We start from the raw sequence: 24,095 nt of genomic DNA on the forward strand, positions 1-24,095 counted from the left end.
GAGCTGTGAGTGACGAAGTGCAGGGAAATGCAGGCAGAAAAAGGCTCAACCACACGTGCAGAGAAGAATATGTTACTGCCTGTCACAAGTCTTTAGTGTGTATGCTTGCAGACAAGTAATAAACACAGCTTCTGTTCACATAAGCATATGTCCATACTTGTCAATATTAACAGATGTTGTCCTTCTCAGTGGAAACACAGTTTTGATTTAAAAAAAAGTGAATAAATATTAGTTGTTTCTTTTGCCAACACATCAGTAAGTATTACATGGGTGCTCTCAAGCAAAAAAAGTCCCCTTTCTAACACTTATAAGGCTACTGTAGAGAGATAAAACTGATACAAATATATACTTCTTCATCTTGATGAAGACTGACTGACATGAGAGGAACAGGGAGGGGCATGCCACATGTCAGATCACCCATTAACACACTTCTCACAGTCAGGGAAAGTTGAGGTTTTTTTGTTCTGGCAATTATGATTTACAGTCACCCACAAAGAATTCCTTCTTTGCTGACACATATGGAATTACTTCACTGCTATACCCAAAATGACAGGAGACTGTAAAATACGTATGAGTCCTCTGTGAAAGGACACACTGTGGTTGCAAAGTTTCAGCGCCTAGTGCTAGCCTCAACCTACCTATTAAATGGACGAAGGGCATTTAACATCCAACAAGAATTCTATGAGTACCAAATAGTGTGTGGGCATGCAGAGTGAATGTGATTATATATATTTGATTTATATATTCAATCTCATAGATTTTTTTCTGCTGGAGCATGTTTGTGTGTGACTGCAAGGTATGATGAATGAGTCGTCCTGTATTAATCACATAAAAATGTTTGGATGTCATTCACATCTTGCCCAAACGCCCTCAAGTAACTTTCAGTATTCTGTGTGTAATATAAACAGGTGGGAGTGGTCACGGCTTTGAAATTGGGAAAAACACAACAAGAGATGTAATGGCTTGACTCACAAGCGCAGACAGGAAAAGCAGCAGAATGGTGTCTTAAAGAAAATCAAAGGATATGTCATTGCAGGCAGCAAAGAGGCTGTGGGCATCTAAAGTTTTATTGAAAAAGAACACAAGAAGTGTAATTAAAACTTGCAGGTGAGTACTTCGCAATGCACAATGGCAGGTGTGCCTGCATGAGCAAGAGAGTGTTCATGTGAGTTCCTGCTGCGCATAAGTATGCACGTCAGGGCTGGTGTCCTTTGTGCTCTGTGTGGGCTCTGAGTGTTGGTTCGATTACTGTCACCCGACCAAAAACTTTAAGCATTTCTGTCAACGTGAACCAAAGCACGGCAGATGTCCACACAATGCGTACCTATGTTATAAATATGATAATAATTTATTCTAATATATAAAAACATGTCCTCTCTCTTACTTCCATGGGTGTGCAGTAAGAATGCAGCAAGAAGATTCTGGGTTGTTTCTGGACTGCGGGGGTCCTTTAATGTACCTGCAGCTGTGTGGTCTTCTCCAGATGTGCCAACTACAATACCTGCGAGTATGGTTGTTTCTTTCTCTCTGTGTGTGTTAGCTGGCGACCAGGAGAGTCAGCATGAATATGCTATTCATATGGAGTCTACTGTGACTGAATCTGTCCATTCAGTTTGTGCAGGGGTTTGAAGGGTTCATTAGAATAAGTCCCTTTATGAGCCTTGTGAGAACTGTTCCAGCTCTCTGTTGATAAGAAGACATTCGTTCAGCTCTGAGATCCGTAAGCCCTCTGTGGGATTACGGTGGACTAGATGGTCATGTAATGAGCGATCCATTTGCAACAACAGTTAAATGGACTGATCTCATCTTTTTTCTTTAAATGGTATTGCTGCGTAATCACAAACTGTATGACAAGTATTGCCTACTGTGGGAAGATATGTGACTCTACCAGCTCTGCACAATACCTGTGGATGGCGTGATCAACTAACGCACTACTGCTGGGATTGTTTGTTATTTGGATTTGAATATTTGATCAAAATCAATCCCTTGCCATCCTTCTTCAAGTTATTCATCATTAAATGTTAAATCATTCAAATTTCTGTGAGCAGCCTCCAAGCTGCTTCCATTCTAACTGCCGCATCTACTGTTTTGTCAAAGATTATTTGGCAAAATTCATCATTACTATTATAATCAATAATTGTTATTTATGCGTAATCTGCGATTTTACGAAGTATATTATGAACTTTTACCTTGAATCTGTCACTGTTTTTCTAAATAAACCATGACATGCATTTAACAAGCTTGTGTTAAATATCAGTTATCGTCAAGAATGTAATTACTTATATGTGACCTCTGGTCATTGGTACATGGCTTTCATGTTTGGCTTGCATACTCCGTGAACACAGCTGTAATCAAGATGCTTTTGTGTCCTCAGCCGTAATGCATTTTGCCCCGACTCTGTTGTCATCTCCGTTTTTCCCCGATGAAGGAGTGAGGGCCAGAGGGCCACGGTCTAAGAGTCAGAACATTTTGCCACTTAAATCATTTTTCATACTGCATATTGAATGGCTCCCATACATATATTTTATTCATACATGGTTAAAAATAGACTTAACCAAACTAAGACAAATAATCACAATATAAGTTGAAATTTTAGATAAGTTTTTGTCTGTTTTCAAAGTGTTTTCAAGGTGCAACCTTCAAATTACTAGATGGCAGCAGGGATAGCCTCCCTGATTTATCCAGTTTAACAGTTTGCCATGACTACCTATGAGGTTTTATTTTCATGCTGGGGACCAAATTATTTGTCATTAGCTCATGTTTTGAGAAAGCACTGTGTATCCTAAGCACAACTAGATATCAGAAACATGAATGTACCGTGTAACATATATAGATATGTAAATGCTGAGCTGATGGCTTGCTGCACATTTTGCTTCCGTTTAAATACCTCAGAAGAAAAGCCCTGATAAGTTTTACAGAGAAGTACTACACCTTTGAAAGGAATCAATAGGGATGTCTCGACCTCATTTCAGTGATGCAAACGCAGCACAAAGGACCTGGGGTGGAAATATGTGTTTACCTAGGGAAATGGGAAGTCTAAAAAAATGATCATGCTGGTAGATAGAGTATAATGAGCATTCCCCTGGTGGAGATTAAGGTGGACATGATAGATCCAAAACTCCTATCCTCCTCCTAATGGAGAGAAGCTGGCCTACCTTTGAAAAGTGCAGAGCTCGCCCAGACACATAGGTCCTGGGTAACCTAGTTAGTGAGTCTCTGTGGTGGGTTTTAGTAGTTCATCTGACATGCTCTCTTCACGTGTGAGCTCCGTTTTTAGCTACTTCACTTTCTTATCTGACTCTCACACTGCTGCTTCATCCGATCTGTGACTCTGGCCTCTACCTCCCACTGTTGCATTATCTGTCCAGTTGTACTGAGCAAGTGATTTCGGTTGCATGTGGAATCGGTCCAGCTCACCTTTCAGCTTTGACCTTTGCATGCATGCGTGTGCATTTGCAAATATGTGTGGGCTCATCATGCATACAAGGTTTCGGCTTAAAAAAAAAATCATTCTAAGAATTGTGTTTTCAGGAAGAGCATTGAGGTCACAAATGGGCAGGTGAGTGTGTCTCTGTTTGTTTCTATGTGTGAGTTTTACTAGTGAGATCATCAGATGACGGCTGTGGGGGCCTGAATGCCACCACAGGGAGAGCTGTCACGAAGAAAGACCATCATCTCTCATCATAAAACGTGACAAGTTTGTTATCTCTCTCCTCTGTCTGCTCTGATTCTCAGACTCACATTGCTTTCACAGAGGAGCTTTTTCCTTTTCTTTCTCTCTCTCTCTTTCTTTCTTTCTTTCTTTCTTTCTTTCTTTCTTTCTTTCTTTCTTTCTTTCTTTCTTTCTTTCTTTCTTTCTTTCTTTCTTTCTTTCTTCCTGACTATATCTGACTTGCCCTTTGATTGTAGTGAAGTTGTGAGGATGCAACCGTTTGTTCTCATGCACCCTGAATAAAATAAATGATCTGAATCCATATATTCATACATTAAGCCTTTATATTTTGCTTAATCTTTTCCACACACCCAGCAGTACAAATGCACCTTATTTTACATTCTGATTGTACTTCATGACACATAGTAACACTGGGGAATTGTCCATAGTGTTGCACAAACACAATGTGTTACGTGGCTGCAGCAACTTTTAAAGACTATGCGTACTGATATATCACACGACACGCAACACATTGTCTTCCATGAGAAATGCAGAGGTGAAAGTGCGAGTGGGTAGAGGCAGCTGTCAATTGTGGGATGTGATGAATGACAGATAGTAAGGGGGGGAGGGGGGGTCATCGCAGAGCCTGTCGTGACTCCCCTCCTGACCCATGCAATGACCAGCAGAGTGGGAGGAAGAAAGAAAAAGGAAGACAGATAAGATGGCCTGATGTGGAGGAAGGAAAAAAGGGACAAGAGAAAAAGGAGGAAAAATAAGACCGTGGGTCGACCTGTTTTAATTTTTCTCCGAAGCGAAACGAAGGACATGGCGGGAGGGGGAGGTGGGTGTCGAAGCGGGAATGGAGCATCATCTATTTGTCATCTATATTTCTCACTCTCACCCCGCTATCTTTTCTCCCTCCATTTCCCTCTTTCCACGCCTCTGTCCTGCTGTTTCTGGCTTCTTGTGGGAGTGTAGCAAAGGCAAATAAACAGAGGAGATTGTTTATTTCTGCCAGTGGGGAATAACAGTGCATTATTAACCTTGTATTACCTTGCCTTGGGTTAGCTCAACCCACTAATTTATGACAGAAAACACAGTGTAATGATTTCTTCTACTCTGAATATGGCTGTGTGACACAGTGGCAGAACCTCCTCCATTCATCCCAACACAACAAACACACTTAGAACAAATGTACAAACATAAGTTTCAGAGCTGTGCATGTACACATTGACACTGAAATAAAAGCAGACACAAACACGACAAACTAAATCACTTAGATTCACAAAAGATCTCTACAGCACACAGGGAAAAAAAAAGCAGAAACACGCATGCACACACGCACACCCATACACATAGATTATTAGCCTCCAGTGCCAGATGTGCCACCCACACACAAACACAGTCTCATCGTTTGTCCTCAACAATCACAGGAAGTTAGTCAATGTTGGTTCTAATCATCTGTGGAGGTTGCTTTCCACCCAATGTGCACCATACAGAGTAGATAAATGAAAAACAACCTTCATCTGTTCTTTGTAGCGTCAAATCTCCCAACAGCATTGGCTCATTTGATCATTCAAAGAAATGTATAATTCATATATGTTGTGATGGATAAATGGAAGCCTTTGGTTCTCGAAGTTTTTGTCCCCACATCGTCTCCCCATTACTTACTTTTAACAAGACCTTGTCTAATCTTAATTTAAGATGTGTCTCCCTGTTTGGGTTTAATAGCCATAAGCCACTCTTGAAACATAAATTAGAGGAGCCCGGTCTCATAAAATGAGTAACAAACCAAGACAAGTTAAATGTGACTGTTAAGGGATGGCAGACTGCCCTGGACTTTTACCCTAAACATAAACATTGGTAATTACCAACTTAAAACCCGTAGACATAACGGGAGAAACGTGTCTGAAGTGGTGTTCTGTTTATATTGAATGCCTTACAAACACGTTAATCTGAGCAGTGGCAAATTCAAAATGTTTCAGAACCTCCATCTGCTGCAAATACAGCTTTGTAGTTACTCAATTCATCCTAAACCTGTTGAAGTAAATCTAGCCGAGTTGTTTTGGTTTTGTTTCCATTGGACCTTTCTCTGTCTGTGTCTCTCACACACTAACATCTGATTTCTTTCTTTGAGTTGTAGTTCCATTCAAATACACATCAGGTAAATGATATGAGCTAATGACTACACTGGACACTGGTTACCTTATAGTTCTGATGTTTTTATGAGCACAAGCTTTTGTCTTTAACCTTTTGGCAATTTTTCCACTTTTTTTTCCACAATTATATAATGCAATATAATACAGTATTTTGATCTGGTGCCATGGCAGACTCCAAAAATATTTATAGAGGTGGTGAGACAGAGTCCATTGCTTTAATTGGGGTGGCACAGAAACTAAGCCGGATATAGTTCTTTCTTACTTCCTTTTTTTTGTCATTTTAACTAAATCTTGATAACTGAGAAATGAGAATAGAAGTTTGCGAGTTAAGCTCCTCAAACTTGAACTACAAATACGCTTTAATTAGCTCAATCTAATTAGATTATTCATCCACTAACTTTCACTGATTTTACTTTTGCCATATGTGTTTTTTTATCTGATTTCTTCTGATTTGTCTGGTCTCTAATTGATTTCTATTTATAAATGAATTTCTTTTCACTTAACTTTGTTACTTTCTATTAACCTTATGCATGATAGAGCTTGTAAAATGAATATACTAATGTATTTTTTGCATTCATCTAATTTATTTTATTTCATGTATGTCTATGGTCCAAAAATAGCCTTTCAGGTAACTTTTAGACTGGAACATTTTTTCAATTCTTCTATCTGCTTGCAAAGTTTCATTGCAACATGGGGAAGTTGAGAAATGTTATTTTGAATGTTTTTTGTTAATTTTACTGTTGTCCTTTCACACTCTGTACAAAGAGTGCTGTGCAAATCAAGTCTGGAGTTTCTCCATACAAGTCCAGTCGTAGCAATAAATAGGATGCCCTCTTAAGAACTTTACTCTTGGTTGTGTGAAGGGTGGCCAGCTTTAAGTGGGTTGTGGCCATGGCAATCCCTCGGCTCCATCCCAGACTCGATGATTCACCCTGGAGAGTTTTTACCCCCCTTTAAGATGCAGAATCAATCAAACTCTGAGCTACATAACATCATTGGTGAGAAGTATGAATAGGATTGATAGCATTGATGTTTTCATGTCTGTCTATGTAGATATTACTGGAATGTTTGTATGAATTTAGATAGTTTTTTAATCAAACTATAAAACACCCCCCACTATAAGCAGTCTGAAAAAGAGACTACTTCTTCCAAGTAAAAGCATGGTGTCACTGTCTGGGAAAACGCACTAAAACACAACACCTCCCTGACAGAGATATAACATTATTTTACCTGTCATGGTGTCACACAATAAAAAAAAGGTATTTCTATTTAGGAAACAGCTTAACAAACCGCCCTCCACCAGTTTGTGTTTCTGATTTACATTTCCTCCTCTTCAACATGTCAGCGCCAAAAATGTCCAAACCAACTAACCTCACGAGTCAAGTGTTTCCAAAAACATTAGTAAACCACTCTGCCCACACATTCTTGCTGCAAACTCCCCAATTTAAAATGACTGTGGAGAAAAAAACTCTGACAAGCCATCGTTGCAGCCACTGAGGAAAGTTGGAGAGAGGGATGACAGATTTCAGCATTATCTTTACACTTTGGTCTCGGCAGGTTAAGTGGGAGAGGTGGCATAGTAAGAAAGGTTGGAGACAGAAAAAAAAAAAAAAAAAAAAAAAAAGGCAGCACCAAGCTGAGACACAGTGGTGTGGCTGACATTCTGACACGAACACACATATGCAGACACACATACATGCATGCTCTGGGTGTGTACCTGCTCCTCTTCAGACGGCTTCATACAGAGGTGATAATTAGCTCATGGCCTGTGCCTGTTGACTCAACACGTCAGCCTCACAACGGAACTAGGACCAACTCAATGGAACGGCTTTGTTCAAAAGCATGAGCAACCTGTTTGTCTCACAGCCAGGGCTTTTGTTAAGTGAGTGCACACAGATGGGTTTATGCTTACATGTAGTTGTGCTTGTGTGCCTGTCCCGCCGAGATTTGCACCTCCCTCCACGTGGTGTCTCGTCTCCTCTGACCCAGTCTGGCGGTGGCATAGCTGAAGCAACGTCCCTGCCTCGGGGGGATTCGCTGAGTAACAGCGCAGGCTGCATGGCACGAAGCTGATGTCCAGCCTTCAAGAACACAGATGGAAACACACTGAAACACACCACACATGGGGTACAAACAAAGAGGCATGCAGCCACATACACTGATCCTCTCCTCTCCACCCCCTCTTCCTTTCTCCTTCATGCATGCATGAAGAGCTGGGGAGTGAAAGAGAGACAGAGAGAGGGAGGGAACATTGATTTCTGCTTTATCGTTTCAGCAAACCTGTTTTCTTGGTGAAATCTGAGGCTGAATTATTGATATCATCATTAAAATTTGATGCCTTTCCCTTGTTGGAAAACTTGAAGTTCCTAAGTGAGGAGGCTCTGCTTAAACTCCTGAACACACAGCAATGCTGCTGCAGCTCCGCCACCTCCACCCACATCCACACACATGTCTGTCTGTCTCTCACCTCCTGGCACTCCCTCCATCCTCTCTGGCCTGTGTGGGAGTGTGTGTGTCTGGAAAAAGAGGAGGGGATGAGAGATGGAGAATTATATCATGTAATGAGAGCTGCTGGCAGTGTGACTAAATTGGCTAACTACAGCTAACAACATTACACACTGTCCATCTGGGGCCTAGCCTGTCCTCCCTCTGCTCTTCTTTGTAAGGCCTACTGGTAAAATCAGCCATGTAAAGGACTCCTAAGGCCTCCCTCCTGTGAATGAAATGTACAGCAAGGACAAAATGATAGATAGTAAATAAGCTATGTATGTCTGATTGAAATCTGGCATGCTCTAATTGAAAAAGAACACAGAAATCTTTGGATAGTTGTAGCTTCGCTGACCCCCGTCAATATCTCCACTGTAGCTGAAACGTCACTTTTAAATTCTCATTGATGAACTGAATGTTTCCAAACTGCAATTCCAATGCATACTTTGACAATTACCGTCCTCATATCGCTCAGCATCCGACATCTCATCTCCACATGTCTTTCCTTATTTTTGATCAGTAATTAGAAAACACCGCCAACACACTGTGCTTTATAAAGTCTGTTAAAGCTTCTACCCCTCTGCAGTGCCTGCCGGCTGTCTCTCTGTGTCCACAACTGGCAGTTCGCCTGAGTAGGAGGCCAGCGCCAGACAATCTGTGCTCCAGAACCTTTGCTGACCTGGCAGCTGCTGGACACCATGTGGGCCCAAGAATGTGGGCACTGGGCAGATGCAACGAAGGAGGCGAGGATGGAGGGATGTTGCAGGAAAAGAAAGACACGGCAGGGACAGAAGTTGATTTCTGGCAGGATTCTTCCAAAAAAGTTGCAAGAACTGCTTCATTGCAGATCCTGGATTGATAACTTTGATTTGAAACTAGCTTGGAGGTGAAAGTAAGTTTTGACTGTTCACAAGTAGTTGTGTATGTAATGCTATTAAAACTCTTGGAGGATATCCACCAAGGATGATTTAGGGCAGGGGTCTTCAACGTTTTTCAGGCCAGGGACCCCCAAACTGATGGAGAGTTGGAGCAGGGACCCCCCTACTATTTATATGGCATACAATTGTGTTTTATATTTAACGGGGCCTAGTGCCGTGTATGAACATAGCTACTCTGTTATTGTACATTCAATACTAAGCTATTCAAATAATACACAGGTTAATATATTCATGTTTTTATTTCAAACATGTGCAAGGTACAGGGTGGCCGTGCCACTGCCATTTGTAAACAAACATCTTGCATACAACACTGAGCTATTCAAATAATCCACAGATTTTAACTTTAAACATGCATGTAGATTGGACAATGAATCCTCAAACCATCTGTGGATGGCACATGTTTGCACACAATTTGTGAGAAAAAACAGTTTGAAAATAAAAAAAAATAAAAAAAAAATTTTTTAAATGTTAAAAATCGTCTAATCAACCAAAGATTTTGCGACCCCCCTGCAGTACCTCCGCGGACCCCCTGGGGGTCGCGGACCCCCTGTTGAAGACCTCTGATTTAGGGGATCTGTTGCGAGAAGTACTGAGGGACAGCATAGGCATGAGTGGATGGCAGGTGGGTAGGTACGAGAGCAAGGAAGATATATAAAGTAAAAGAGGAGAAAGAATGAAAACGAAAGGATAATGGCCAAGGAGTAATAGCTCAAGGCTCCCAGGCAAAGATGAAATATTTGTAATTCCACTGGGTGCCTGGGCTGCAGGCTTTCACTCCATTTGTATGGAAATGAGTTTGTCTTTCTTTTTCAAAGTGCATAAGAGACCAAAAGAAGGGAGAGAAGGATAGAGACAGAGGGAAGGTGAACAAACTGTAAAATATATTGTGATTCCTGCCAATGGTGCTGGAAAGCTGGGACCCTGGTTGTTTCTCTGCAGCACATGTGGATAAAATAAATCTATGTGTTTTTGACAGACTGATCTATGCGCCTGCTGCGCCGGGAGCCAGTTTGCTTCTATAAAGCCCTTTGTCTGTTATCGACAACATATCCCACCTAACTCTACCTCTCCTCTCACTCTCTATTTCTATCAGTGCCATCCTACAGCCCAGGCCCACAGCTGGGACCACTCTGATCCTGAGCCCAGGCCTGCTTTCTGCCAGATAATTAGCAGATGTCGTGGAAGGCCTCTGTTTTGCTATTTTCAGTTGCTCCAGTGTCTATGTGTATCAGTGGCATGTGTGTACACTGTGCATGTTGAGTGATACTGCCACTCATCTATTCATGGCCAGCTGCTCATCTCTCCAGCCCTGGGTGAAGGGGAGAAGACATTTCATCTGTGACACCCTCCACTTCCCTGTGTTTCTGACCCCCCCTCCCCCCTTAACTCCCGTCCATCAACTCCATCCTCCTTTCCCTTCCTTTCTGAGTCACGGCTGCCAGCCACAAGTCTGCGTAGGACTGAGTCATGCCTCAGCTCTCGTGAGATGGGCCCTGCTGTCTGTGAAACCACAGACATGAGATATGAGAAATGGGAAATGAGAACGAAAAAAAAAACACACACGCATTCACAGAGTTATAATTTATAGCCCTGGAACATTATGTTATTAAAAAAAAGCCACAAGCCAAACTGAAGCACCTGTCTCTCACAATGACTGTTTGCCTGCTGTATTATAGTGATGAAGGTTGTCTGGGGAAAGAGTGTGATGACACATTTGTGATGTTAAATTTACAAATAATTATAATCTGTCATGTTGTTTTATGGATATCAATTTTCATAGACGGTTCTACGTGTACTTCATCTACATGAGTACACCCAATTTTTCTTGCCGTCAACATCAAGGCAAGTCTAGGTGATGTTTCCTTAGGCATTTATACTCAGTGACATGTCCAGAGATTCAAGTTCAGATATTGTTCAAAGTTCAGTGTTCACCAACAACAGGATACCGTCCATGTGAGAGTTATTCTCATAGAAGTACTCAAGAGCTCATACAAGACAGGACATGATGCAAAATGTAGACTGTGGAAATAACAGTGTTGAGCTGATGAAATGCTGTGGAGAGAGGACAAGACTCTTAATTTATCCACACTAATGATGACTCTTTTTGCTTATTTATGGATGTTTTACTACTAAAAGATCACATATGGTCTAGTTCTCATCATTACACACATTTTGTATCAGCTAGCTTGCGGGATAAACATGTCAGGCTAGACATATTAACCCTTTAATATCAACACAAATCAAAAGTCCACGGTGAGTTAAAAAAAGAATGGATAAAGTAATGGCATAGCATATTCTCACTTTGAGTATGACTTTTCTAAACAGACTGGTAGAGATGGCTTAAGCATGCTTACCTCCAAAACTGTTCAATAAGAAACAGTAAAGCCACAGTGAATTGTGCTCTACCAAACAATGGTGTAAGATATTAAAGGTAAAAAACTTTGGAAAAAAGTCTGTGTGTTGTGTGTGAAAACAACTCCAGTGGATACAGATCAAGTCTATAAAGGAGTTTAAGAGTTGCAGAAGTTGAGAAGTATGCAATCGGTTCAAGAGCTCATTGTATCGAATAGTAAATGTAGTTGTACTTATATGGCACTTTTCTGGTCTGGTTGAGCACCAGAAACGTTTTGACATTACAAGCCACATTGACCCATTCAGACACACACTCATACAGCACTTGCTGGTCTGTATTGTTAAAGGATATATAATATAACTATGTTAACATTAGTGCTGCCAAGTGTTTACAACCGTATAATCTGAAAAAATTATATAGTTCTGTGTAATTAACCATAAGTTTTTACAATATAGTCACAAATGTATCCAAAATTTTCATTTGTAATGACTCACAATTCCCTTTTTCTTTTGAATACCAAATGAAAAAGGGGAATCTTGCCAAGTTACTTTAGATTGCAAAAAAATTCTCTCTCGTCACCTGTCCACGTTGTGAGCAGCTGACTTGCCGTCAACAATCTTTCTTCTTCAAAACTAAGAGCCCTTTTGCTGCCGTCGATCCCTCCATTTTCTATACCTGCTTAATGCAATTCAGGGTCATGGGGGGGGCTGCAGCCTATCCCAGCTGCCACTGGGTCAGAGGTGCGGTGCAATCTGGATAGATTGCCAGTCCATCACAAGTCCATCCCAGAGACAAACAATACAAACATCCACACATGTTCACACACACTCTTATGGACAATTTAGAATTACTAATTAACATGCATGTTTTTGGACGGTGGGAGGAAGTCTAAGTACCTGGAGAGAGCCCACACATGGGGAGAACATGCACACTTGAACCCCTCTAACCACCACATCACTGTGCATCCCATGTTACATATAATATATACAGCTGAAGTTTGTCAGCATTCGAAATTTTTTGCCACCATACAAAACAAAATTAGCCCATGGGAGCAAAACTGCTCATTTAGTTGATATAGAGGGAGTATTTTCTAGCTCGTCAGTTCCTTTGCAAGAAGAATGAAGAAAGTGTTCTTTTAAAGTTGCATAGTCTCACCTTGAGTTTACAATATGTCTACTGCATTATGTTTGGTGATATTTGTAAGTTTTTTTCATATTGTCTGACGCGTGTATATTCTCATAGACCAGAATGCATTCAGTGTTCTGTTTTGTTATGTTGCCGATGATTCACTGCTTTTATAACACCCTCAGCATATCTCTCTGACACCCACTGAGACCCGCTATGTATTTGTTTGTGTGTGCGATTTGTCATTTTGACACTATGTGTGTTGAAATCCAGAGGTTCCAGTCTTATGTTAAAATAGGGGAAGAAACTGTCGTATGGGAATAGGGATTGAAATGGCTGCGATTTTTTTCTTTTAAGTATAGACTAATAGTCTGTTGCTAGAAGGGTTTTAGACTATGAAGCTGTTACTATGCACAGTATCATCACTAAAGCAGAAACTGAGGAAGCTTTTCCAACATGAGATCAAAGAACTTTACCTTGCTGATTAGAATGCAGGGCAGCTCAACTTTCTCATGCTGCTGCTATTCAATTCAAGCATAAGAGGATTAGTGATCTGACTTGTTAAACTCCACAACAAAACCACAATAACTAGATCAGAATGTGGAAACCTAGTTTGAAGTGTGGAGAGAGGCATACTTGTATAAAACAAATAGATTGGGAGAACTTGAAAGGATTCCTCACACCCGATCGTTTGATATTTTTTTGTTTGAGGTTTTGAAGTCTGAGTCTACGTTTCATATTTGTTGTCTGCTCAAAATGAAAGTAGAATTAAACTGCCTAGCTTTGAGTTTGTCAACATTCAAATACCTTTTTATGGTCCAGTGTCCTCGTCCCTTCATCAGATCCTATTTCAATTGAATTCTCCCTCATCATCATTGGTCAGCTCCGCTGCTTCTACCAGCCTGCACCCCACTTCCACCATCTCTGCAGCCCCTCCATCGCCCCAGGGGCTGCGGCCAAGGGCCTGTGGCGATGGTCAAGAGCCATTGATCAACCAGAGGTGATAGTTCACACAGGGGCAGCATTTACAGGGGTCAGGGGTTAAAGCTGAGCGGGTCAAGTGAGATTGAATGTGCCCGCCTTGTTGCCAGGAGCCATGAAGGTCAACTGGGCCCAGTTCATTCTGTGACCCTGACTGGTCAATAGTGCCTCATGTCTGTCAATGGAACTCTGATTCATCATTAAAGTTTTTAATTCTCAGCCTGTGCATATTATTCTTTGGAAGACAGAGGAACGGGCATCCAGATGCACAAGACACTCCCTGAGATTGATTTTGGATGGAAATCATCTTGACCCGCACGCAGCAAAGGATTGCTTCTTATCAATAGCAGACAATAGTTGGTGATTGGGTGTTATTTGAGAGTATACTCTCTCCAGCTAAACTACATAGCTCATCAGCTGGGTCAGGAGGCCAAGTACAGATTTGCATGGATAGACAGTTTTCATCAAATACTCTGGATTTTCAGCCTGTCTGAGGGCAGAGAGAAATTAATCTTGTGGAACCAGTGTTTTTCTCACATTTATAGGTAAAAATAAAATTTAAATATGATTGAGAGGTCTGACCTCAGATGGCTTTCAGTGGGTTTAGTCCATGTCAGATTATTTTTATTTAGCCCTACATTTTGGGACCCATTCTGCTAGACTACCACAAGCAGCCTCAGACATAAGGTTGTTAGCTTTGATACAAATTAGGAAAGAGAAGACAGATCATGCATTTGAGTTGGAAATGTGGAAGGGAATATTTTTAAAGAACCCTAACCCAAAACAAAACAAAAACATGTAGATATTCAGTAAAAAAAAATGCGATTTTCTGCACACAGATATAAAAAAAACGAAATATCAGACAAGTTTGGTTATAAATGAAGCTTACAGCGTCTTTAAAAGAAAGAACAAAAGCAATATCACTTTTTTCTTTATTATTTCAGTCACACATTTCTCAGTGGAAACTTCTCCTTCTTTCCTTTTCAACTATTCTTTCTTTCAAATCTTTGTTCATTTATTCTCTTGGCCCCCCTCTTTCTCCCGCTCTGCCTGTCACTGCGAGGTGTGTGTAGGCAGCACTGTGATAGGAATAGATGTTCCCCCTAAGCGAGAACTGCAAGAGCCATTTGAAAAAATCAGCTTAATGGAGAACAGTAGGTAAGGAGTGGGCAGCTTGTACTTTATTTTCCTCAGCCATTTTCTTCTATTCTTCCTCTGCTGCTCCCACTGTCTGTCATTTGCTCGAGATCTGTGTCTTTTGTACTCTCCCCTCCCTTTCTCTGTTTTGTTTCCCTCTCTGTGGCCTCATTTTCACCCCCGTCTTCGACTCAAGCTTGTCTTCCTCCACTCCAAATGTTTCTCTCTCTCAGGTACCTCATCTCTCCCTTATCCTCCCTCTACCTCATCCTCACCTGACGCACTCCCAGCCTGCCCTCTCTCTGTATATATCTGCATTATCTCTCGCACTCTCCACCCCCTCTCTTTGCTCTGTTTTTCTTTCACTTTTCTTTCTTTTATCTGGGCGCACATTCCTCTCCTCCCACACTCTAAATTCTCACTAAATGATTCCAAGTGTCTGGGCCCCGTGCCTCCCTGAACTGGCAGCACAGCTACCAGATACACACGTACAGTTACACCCACAAAAAGATGTACGCAAGCTCGTATTAGTCTGGTTCTGGGCACTGCAGGAAGGGGCTAACAGTGTAAACAAAAGATAGACAAACGGGAGGTCTCTTTGTTGCATTCTGTAATGAGGAGCCGAGTCATTCATTCACCAGTTCATCTATCCATCTAACAAAGATACTCCTTATTTTCTGGGCCCAAATTCCACACTACCCACTCATTCCAAACAGGTTTTGAGTCTGCAATTCATTCATGGTTAAAATGTTGCACATTTACGTATATTAAGAAAAAAAAGAGCACAGGCTATACCATCCACATTTTTGAGTGTTCCATTGATGTGCATTCTTGAGCCACAATGCTGCAATTTACTGGCATAGGAGCAAAAATAACAAACGCGGAACGGTGGTTATGTGTCGACTTTCTCACCTTCGCTCAGCTGGTCAATCAAGCTGTGAAATGGGTGTGAAAGTCAGATTGTTGGTTTCAGAAGGTTACAGAAACCGATGACATCTAATGTCAGAAAACTGTGAGAGGAGAGGGTTTCCGAAACGACTCGACCTTTCGAAAAGCAGCTCTGTCAGAGTAGCTGTGTCCCACTGCCGCATTAAGTGTTTACGGTCACGTGCAGCTCCGTGAGTCTATACCATTAATTCTTTGAGCTAAATCATGCCGATTTAACAAGCTCACACTGTCAAGATTTATTATTTAGCATTTGCACCGTCTTAATTTGCATCAGTCAAGCAGCAGTAAAGACAAGAAACGGGTGTTAACATTGACCATTTTGGAAGGTATTTAGTTATCAACACAAGTATTATGAAAAATTAAACTTGGCCTGGTGAAAAGTCAGAGGATAAGCAAAGGGTCAAGATACTAAAGTCCCTTTAGACCACTCACAAATCAATCATTGCTGTGAGTGGATTGTTGAGAATGAGTTTTGAGGAACTAAACTTTTCCAGAATCTGTTTGTACAGCTGCAGATACACTTGCCAGACAGCAGATCCTACAATTCACCCAGTGAGGAGCACTCATTACTTTGTAAGTCTTTTTTTTTTGGGTGAGATTACACATCTTGCCATACTTCAAACCATGTGCTCGTAGTCACATCGCACTGGTCCAGGCCATTCAGCTCGTTCTACTTAATTCTAGTCCTGGTGTATGTCCACACCACAGATGTAACAGACATAATGATTTGATTTAACAGATGAGAAAGAATGAAATGTAATCCAGTTGTCCCCATTTTATTACTTTATATCAAGAATGGATTTGGAAATACTGCTGAGTCATTTTTGACTTCTGACTGGGAAAAAAATCAAAGAGATCGTTAGCAGAAGTGTGATTTCTTGGTCTGGAACTTGGATTAGGTTTGTCAACCCAGACTTCTGCATGCCATGTAATTCACCAGAAATGTCAATAGTAGCTCTTTCATTGTTAAGTGAAGTAAAGAATAAAACTGTTGCTGAGAGGTTGTTGTTGATATTAAAACTAAAAGGAGAACCTGGAGGCAACCATTTTTCTTTTCCCAGTTTGCATACCGAAAGCACAGAGTAAGAGAATGACCTGATTTTGAGTTCCCACTCTCTAAGTAGATTGAATGTGGTATAATGTGCATTAAAAGAGGAGCCAGTGACAACTGTCACAGGGATGAAAGCGAACCATAAAACACTGCAAACAGAGCAAACTGAGAACAGAGTTATTCCTCATCTGTGGCCTTATTTAAGCAAACTGCTTAAAGTTGTTGGCTGTAAAAAAGATTCTCAGTGAATCAAGTCAGAAAGGTATTCATCAACTTAAAATATCTTGTGAAGGTCACTTAGCGTCTCACTGACGACGGAACTGTTTTTAAATGTTTATTTCAGAGCTTGTGCGCTTTCACTTTTAATCAAATTAATAAGTTGAGTCAGTACTTAAACTTTTATCATTTTTTCTCTCTAAACCTAAAAGCATTTGCACTTCTCCTGGAGTAACAATTTTGTGTGCTTCTGCTTCTCACATATCAACACCACATCTAGTCACCTGGTTTGTATATATTGAAATTGCCTTTCCATTTTCAAACACTTTCCAAGAAAGACTGTTGCAGCTGAGACTTGAACCAGGAACCTTCTTGCTGTGAGATTATAGGGCTCACCACCACACCGCCATATAGATCTTCAATCAAATTATTGTTGAAATTAAGATTATTGTTTTTCATCTGTTTTAGATATGGTCCACAATATATATTTATATATATATATATATATATATATATATATATATATATATATATATATATATATATATACAAACATATACAGTATATATATTGTGAGTGTCATTATGATCACAGTTTGGGTATGAGAGCCACCATCTTTCTCTACTTTCTCAGATGCTCAAGCTTCTCCGGTACATTAAACCCATTTTCATGTTTTCTAGGATTAAATTTGCTCAATTATATTGCTTGAAATGTTATTGTTGTGTAAATGGGAGACAGCTAATATCCAAAAGTATTAAACCACAAGTTTCATTTTCATGGCGGTAATCAGTTTTTATCTGATTAAATGTCACATTTTTTATTTGGTGACTCGGAATGAAACTGTAAATAATGACGAAATCATAATTCTTTTCTCCCTCTTGCATCATGTTCCCCTCCTTTCGCACTGCTGTTTTCTGCTGGCTGTTTCTGTAATCTTTCAGGCATCAATAATTCAGGCATGAAGTTAAAGATGAATTATTCACATGGTGATGTCAGACATAAATGCACTGTGCTCATGGTGTGGGCCTGCATCCCATTCTCTTAAATGAACCAAAGGAAGAGGGGGATACCTGTGCAATACAAAATCATCTCACATTCGAGTTACTCTCCTTCCCTCCCAAGTCTGTTCCTCCAGCCCGGCTGCAATTTTCTCCTTGTCAGCCGTCCCATTTTCACTCTCTTCATACGCAGTCAATTCTCTTTTCATTCTTTCGTGTCACCTAGATTACATGCATGTAGAAAGAGGCGCTTCTGTTTGAAAGAGACAACACGGGGACACGGATAAGTAGTGGTGGCTGAAAAAGGGATTGCTCTGCCTATCCTCTCAGCACACAATGTGAGCCAACAATCCTACAAACTAATCCCATCGCTGCTTAAAACTTGAGATGTAAAAAACCTTGGGGGAGCTGGGCAAGGAGGTAGGGACTCAACCATAGAGCGATGTGAAACAATATGCGGTCTCACTCTCTCTTTTCGTTGTCCGTTCTTTTTTTTACTTTCTGTTTTTCTGACATTCTTTCTTTTCTTTTTTTTTTCTCTCTGTCCTTTTCTGTCTGTGTCTCATTAAAACAGTGCTAGTGTGAGTCATAGGCTATTACTGTATTAGCCTCTGGGTCTATTTAGCGACACACTGCCTCCTTAACAACTGTTCACATTAATCATTTGATTCAGCATGACACTAATTAGGATTTGTCAATACTATTAATCTGCTCATCCAGCCCTCTTGTGGATCTGAATATCGCTTTGATTATGTACAGCGGACCAGCATTTGATAAAACACTACCTGTTTCCAAGCCAACACAAACAAATGCTGAGCATCGAGGAGGAACAGAGCCATTCAGACCAAAATAAAAAAAATCCCATGTTGGCGAGCCTTCACCATTAGTCTTATAGTGTGAGATTTTCAGTGTGTTTACTTGAAAACAGAGATTATAAACAGAAAATAGTCTAGTTACTGGAAGAGCAATGATAACATCTTAACACAATGTGTTTTTTTTGTTTCTATAAATCTAAACCTATATGCTTTTATTTGAAAGAAGTTGCAAAAATCAAATAAACATGTCCAGACAAGTGCTTGAGCACCGTCGCAGAAAAAGGTTTCAATTCCCAGACGACACATATTCAACAGCAAATCCAAAACAACCGTCACCTGAGCGTAGCGTTCACATGCAGGTAGTATGGTAGCAATAAGGAAGGCAGAGGTTCTACTGAAAAACAACAGCACCAACCGTGTTGTGTTGCTTTGTTCTGGAAAAGTGGCTTAAGATAGAGGTGTTACAAATCAGGGGAAAGAAATGTAGCGACAAAGGGGCAAAAAACGGAAGCAGAGGGATAAAGAAAAAACAAGATTTCCTTGAATAGCCATTTGGAACTCTGATCCCTATCGAGCTCCATCTTGAACACCAACATGTACATCCTGGTGCGAAAAAAAAAAAAAAAAAAAGTCCAAGTTTCTGTCGCTACTTTGATTATATCTGTAGTTGTTTGATTTTCTCAGTTTAATTCATATGTTTCAATTGTAATAAAGCTTTAACTTTTTCATCATCAATAGCTCGGATGCAGTGAATAACAGCGGAGAATGCACAACAATAGAGGCTCATACTATCCTCAAGTCCTTTAGTTCGTAGGTTGGATTTATTTTTTGCACAAACGTCTGGTTTTATGAACGCAGGATGTTGATGGCAAACTGAAGAACTTTAGGCTCCAAAGCAGTTGGAGAGGGTGGTATCATCATACAGCCTTCAGAGGCAATTGATAAAATCTAATGTCGCCAAGCGCTCGCTTAGAGAGAATTGTTTAATTGTTGAGTTTCTTTGGTTAAGAGATGAGGTTTATTTTGTGAGCTGGTGCTGTATAAATAAAGCTGAATTTAAGTAAATCACAAAGTAAATGTGGTTTCTGCTTCATCATTTCAGCCTCTGTTTTCAGTCTTTGTTTCTGCCTGTCAAGGCTAAGATGAAGTGCTGATGTGGTTGCCAGCACTTTCAAAAGTCTCTGTTTTAGGTTGTCTGACATTGGAGCAGTGAGGTCGCTCGGTCTTAACATAGCAAACGTAAAGTATTTTAAAACAAAAACACAAGTCGTGCCGTTAGAATGGAATAACTTTTTTTCCCTTGAAGTTTTGATAACTGTAATAATGAAGTAATAATTAATTAGAGGGTTGCAACAAAAAAATGTCTCTTTTGTGTTCAAAGAAATTTTCAAAAAATCAGTTTGTCTTTTCTGGATGTCAAACAAGTCAGTTTATTCATGTTGGTCCAAATACTTTTCCCTTCAAATCTTGATTTATTGGTTGTGGTTCTAGCAGGGTGGGGCAGACATTAGGTTATTTTATGAATTGTGTTTAGATTTGATCATAAATAGACGAATAAAATATAAATGGAACATGATATCCTTGATCAACGTGTATTCACACGGACACATTTAAAATGTAGTCAAAGTAGTCATGTAGAGTTCCTTCGAGAAGAGGAAGGACACTGGTTTTTTGCTGTTTTTTTGTTGTCGTTGTTAAGACCTCAGACAACAATAGAAGGTTTGAAAACAGCTGAGAAATCTGCACATAATCTGCACTGCTCTCTGTCTCCCACACTATGATATAAGGGCCGACATACAATCACTGAAAGTATAACTTTCGATTTTTTTTTCTTGATAGAATTATCACTGGAAGGAGACCCCGGGGAAGACCCAGGACACATTGGAGAGAGAGACTGTGTCTCTCGGCTGGCCTGGGAACGCCTCAGGGTCCCCCCAGAAGAGCTGGAGGAAGGGGCCGGGGACGAGGCGTCTGGGTTTCTCTGCTCACCGGAGAAGCGGCAGATAATGGATGGATGGATAGAATTATAAACAGGATTAAAATGTGAACATGGTTTAATGAAGTAAGTAGATGATGTCATGAACAGAGCCAAAGAACTTTTAACAAATACAAGTCCCCCCCCGCGCTAAAAAAAAAAAAAGTTTAAGTAAAAAGTGATCCGGAGGAGCAGAAGAAGTAGCCAAACGGAAACTGCTCGAGAGGTAAAAGACCAAAACATAGAAAAGAAAGTGTTTAAAATGTACTTCATTCCACAGACGTGCAGCTCTCCAGGGAGTGGGCTGAGGTGTGACAGAGCCAGACATTAAACAGAAGCTAGGCCAGGTTAGAGGGGCCAGGCGTGGGAGACAGGAGAGAGCCTGTGGGATAGAGCCCTGTGTAGGCACCAACTTAACCTGCCCCCCTCCCCCTCATCTCTAGTCCTATCTGCTCACCCACGCACTCTCCTCCATCCCCACTCCCCCTCTCTGCTCTCCTCTGTTTTCTCTCCATTGTATTCATCACCCGCTGCCCACACTGCAAACTCCACGCCGAGACAGAGAAAGAGAGCTCGGCTTGTGTTTTGCCATAAAGTGACATATAAGAATGTGCTGCGGCACTCCCCCTGATTGCTGGCGTTTTCATTCCACACTGAGGACAATTTGAAGTGGTCTGTACTCTTCTAAACAACATCAGCAGACATATACAGAGACAGCCGAAGCTCAGACAGGGAGGTAATCAGTCCCAGGCCACTGTTTAGTAAATGCACACAGTCAGAGGTGAGAGGACGCAGCCCTGTCAAAGCCAGCGGTATGATAAAACTCCACCGAAAGGCTGTTTGCTACGTGGGAGTGACAGGACAGCCAGGAATATTTTATTCTGAACTACTGCATCTTGAGCAAGACCTATTTGCTCTGACTTTTTTCTTAATATTGATCAACAAGCTAGAAGTTATCTTAATAAAAAAAAAATGTTTCTTTCTGCTGTGATAACAAACTTACACCGCCTTACATGGTGATTGGTAATTAAAGATTTATGTAGGTCAATCTCATGCAGACAGTCTGTTTCACAGTTCGCTTGACATGAAATTAGCATCAATCCAAAATCAAATCCAACGAAGTCCCATTGAGTGATACTGTTACAAAACAAGACGTAACTCATGAGATTTGTTGCAAACATAAGGTGAAGACTCTTTTTCTTTTTTCTTTTGTCGTCTCTTTTTTGCTGTTTCGGCCAATGATTGGTGCTGACGATAAGACTTTCTTGATTGTGTCTCTTGGACGACTGAATCTAAAATGGTCAAAGGGGTCAAAAATACAGTTTTAACAGAACTACAATGACAAGGAAGCAAAATTCACCAGTCAGCGTCTCTGATGCAAACAATTGGAAAAAGCTCCAGAGCTGTTCTGCAGTATTTGCGTATGCGAAACACAAATGTCTGCATCGTTCGCTTCAGACTTTCTGCAAAGATTTCCCACCCAGCCCCCTGGCAAAATGTCTGGAAAATCAGCCACTGAGACAACGTGCAAACGTAGCAGCAAATATTCCAGAGCATTAACTTCCCGTTAGCGAGTGAACGCTTGTGCATGAGGGTAAAAGTTTCTCCTTCATTCTGTTGACCTGTATGCTGCTCTCCATTGGCTTGTTGCTGTTGTGGAAATGTACATATACAGGTGTTGATATCAACACAACAAGGAGCTGTATAATCTGCTATTCTCAACGTGTTGTACAGAAAACAGCTGCATTAAATAGTCACGCATTCCACTGTTGCATCATTTTAAAAGGGAAATAAGTCAGGATGTGGAGGTCGGAGGGGTTGAAGGATGGCATCACACACACACAACTGCTACGTGGAAGAGCCAAGACTGAGTCTTGTCCTAACCACTTGTGTTTGAAAATAACTTTGCTTTGCATTCAGTCACCTTTTCCTTTGGCTTTCACTCGATGTATTGTTTGCTGATTCAGCCATTAAAAACTCTGGGTTTAACATTAGGTATTAAAAGCAACATGGTTATAGTTAGGTATGAAAAACTAGGTGGTCGAGGTGAGGAAAACATCATGGCTCATATTATAACCGACACTGATAAAGATTTCTGGCTCTCTTGTCCTGCAATCCTCAGCTAAATACACAAACGTGCTAACACACCAACCAGACATCCTATCGAAATACATTACTTTGAAAGTCATGCTGGATGGCGGAGGAAAAAAATTTGACATTTAGTCTTCAAAAGGAAATAAAATTTCCCCACACTGAGATTTCAATATTTCCATGAAATTATACTGTTGTTATAAGGTCTGTGTACATAATTGTTCTTTTGATAGAGAAAAAAAAAACTAATTACTAAAAGATCTGTGCTAAATTACTTCTGATAGGGTTCTCTCTGTGTGTCAAGCATTCATACTCTGAAAGGTACAATTCTAGTCCGGCTTTTTCTTTTTTCTTTTAAACTGAACTCCAGACACCCATTTAAAGCTGCTCTAATGTGAAGGTCATGCAGAAAATGCTTGTGCCGTAAGTTAAAGGCCTGTGGTTGATGTGGTCAGCAGTTACTCCACCTCCTCCAAACCAAACACAAAGGGCAGCGAGCGCTTTTCACCAAAGGGGACAGTACCTCTCTTCCCTTTCTGCTCTACTGCTTTTACAACACAACCGTCAACCTGAACAAGCTTTGTTCAAGCCTGCACTTGTCTCCCTGTTGCAGTTTTCTCTCATCATCTTTTCTGCTTTAGACTTTCATTCGTGTGCACTCACTGGTTAGTGATTAATAGTCTTTCTGTTCTGTCTGCATTTTCGTGTGTGTCATGTGTCAGCAAGGTTTGTATACTGTCGATTATCTGTAAGAGAGATAAAGAAAGGCAGAGCAGCAGAAAAGGTCAAAGTCAATTGGAAATAGCCCTGAGCTACAGGTTAGTCGAGTTGAATGAAGCACTGCCTGCCTGTCACCATATCCAAATTTAGCACAAAGCTGAGGAAATAACTTGAAGAGCAAATGTTTTTCTTGATTATCTCTGACCAGCTTTCCTGCCGCGTCTGATTACGTACTGGTTTCATAGCTTTACGTCACATCGGCTCTCAGCGCCCTTTGCTTCGACATGCAGTCACTTGTGCGGTGTTATCACAAGTCTGGTGGCCTAAGGCTGCTCAGGTTGTGCGCACCTCGTTTCTGCCCAGTTTGAAATGTGGTTAGGTGTGTGTGTTTGTGTGAACTCTGTGACCAGCAGCATCCTCCTGTGTAGCCTATGAATCACCACCTCAGA

The sequence above is a fragment of the Odontesthes bonariensis genome, chromosome 15 (assembly GCF_027942865.1).
Source record: "Odontesthes bonariensis isolate fOdoBon6 chromosome 15, fOdoBon6.hap1, whole genome shotgun sequence".
In the NCBI taxonomy this organism is placed as follows: domain Eukaryota; kingdom Metazoa; phylum Chordata; class Actinopteri; order Atheriniformes; family Atherinopsidae; genus Odontesthes; species Odontesthes bonariensis.